Genomic DNA, 2487 nt, shown 5'->3' on the forward strand with positions numbered 1-2487 from the left:
CAATTTGGTGTCAACCTACAATCAACATTGTGTATATAAACAAGTCATATTATAGCATCTAAAATCAATCCATAAACATGTAGTATATTCACATAAAATCAATATGCCCTTAGGCACCTTAAATGACCAATACAATTATGTTTAACCATACAATCCATATAACCAAGTAATCAACTAACTTTTATGTTTAATCGCATTAATACACAACATGTAAATCATTTATTAAATCTTACTATTTGGTACCGGTTGTACCACTTATTCAATAGCATAAAATACATATACACTTACTATAACATAATACCAAATCACACCAAGTTATAAAACATACCTCATATGCATTTTCAACTACTATTTTATCTTTCATCAATCCATACATCAACATTATAAGGCAAATTATGCACATACCAAAATACCAAAACACAAGCCAAATATATGACTAATCTCAACAACACATATAAACCAAAATTTAGCCAAAATAACCTATACATGCAATTATAACCAAAATCAAAACATTCAAAAGTATTGGTAGAACCGACGGATAGTGTGATATAGCTCTGACAAGTTTCCATCCCGATCGAGCTTTCGATAATCTGAAAGCTAAAAGAAAACAATTACGTAAGCAATAAATGCTTAGTAAGCTCGTGTAAACTTTAATCATATTATTTTATTTTAATAGAAAATTTATACATATCAAGAATAATCGAATATCGATACCGCAATACTCATGAAGCTATATTTATCAATTCACAATGTGAATAAATCCATAGCATCACTTATACATATTATCCCTAGCATAGCAGGATTTTAAACAACTTTAAACTCTTCCAAATTTCTTTATTTTCATTTATTTATTTTCCACACTCATTCCATAAGTATAACACACAAGTCATAAGCATATCATTTAACCATAGCCACAAGCTAGTGTATTTAAACATAGCCTTTTTCGAATTAATCACATGATAAGTCATTTCATAAGAAATTTCATAATTTAAACCTTACCACTCTTTCATGAGCACTAGCATATTTTCATTTGAGTACTTACCATTTCAATGCATCATATAAATAAACATATTACCATTCAACCAATAGCTTGGCACTTGCCTAAGCAGCAAACAACAACACTTGTTAGCGTACTTAAACATATTTCATAAAAATTCAACACTGATAAACTTATTTTCTCAACATGTCACACTTAATTTTATTACTCATCTCAACTTACATAATTTCCCTGTATCAACATATCAAAGTTATTCATATATGTACATGTCATGATGCATATCATTCTCTTACCGCTTCTTTATATACATATATCATCCGATTCATTATATCAATATATCATGTACCATCATTTTTCATGAATTTCATATATATGTATAACTGTATTAGTTCGCATCGGTCTCATATCATCACTTAATAGAACATTTCCTGTTAAACCATTTAGATTATTGTTGGATACACGGGTAGTACACACAAAGTGTACAAAATTGTAATTTGTCAATTCATGTACATGCATACTTATATAAGCATGTAAACAGGAAGCTTTTTCGAGCCATATAACGGGAAGCTCATGTGAGCCATATAACGGGAAGCTCTTACGAGCCAAATATTGGGAATCTCATACGAGCCATAAACGGAAAGCACAATAGAGCCATTAATCGGGAAGCTCATGAGAGTCAAATAATGTGATGATCATAAGAGCTAAACAACGGGACGCTCTTACAAGTTGTAGTGTGTCCGCAACACATGCAGAATCACAACCAATTCGGGAACCCTTAATGACATGTCATTTGTATCCATCGAATTTCCAAGGTTCTAACGGGACTTAGTACTTTTCGGATATGTGATCAATACTTAGTAATTTAATAGACAAATTAGTTACACGAACTTACCTAGCTAAATTGCAGAAATATTAAAGTTTAGGGGCATTTTGGTAATTTTCCATTTTTTCGATTTTCCACTCGATCTTGATCTAAATTAATAATTTCATTCAATTTATTAATTTATACTATAAAAAATTTCATTTCATGCAATTTGTTCATTTTTGACATTTTACAAAATTACCCCTAAAGTTTAACTTTTATTCAATTTAGTCCTTGAACCCAAAACATGCAAATTAACCATTTTTAATACAAATCCAATCTATAAGAATATTCATGGCATTAGATACAACCCATTTTGTAATAATTTCACAAAAATCCTTATATTTTTTACTAATTTAACAAATTAATCATTAATCAAAAATTCATCAAAATCACTTAACAAAATACTCTTAAATAAAAATAATATCTCAAATTCATCATTTAGCATAAAAAATCATATAGATTCATCAATGGCAACATCCAAAATCTTTAACAAAATAAAAAACTAAAGTAAGATTTAGTTGGACCTAATTGCAACAATCTCAAAAACACAAAAATTACAAGAAACGGGTAAGAATTGAACTCACATGAGGAAAAAATTTTAAAACCCAGCTTGAGCTCTCTCCCT

The sequence above is a fragment of the Gossypium raimondii genome, chromosome 12 (assembly GCF_025698545.1).
Source record: "Gossypium raimondii isolate GPD5lz chromosome 12, ASM2569854v1, whole genome shotgun sequence".
NCBI classification, from domain to species: Eukaryota; Viridiplantae; Streptophyta; class Magnoliopsida; order Malvales; family Malvaceae; genus Gossypium; species Gossypium raimondii.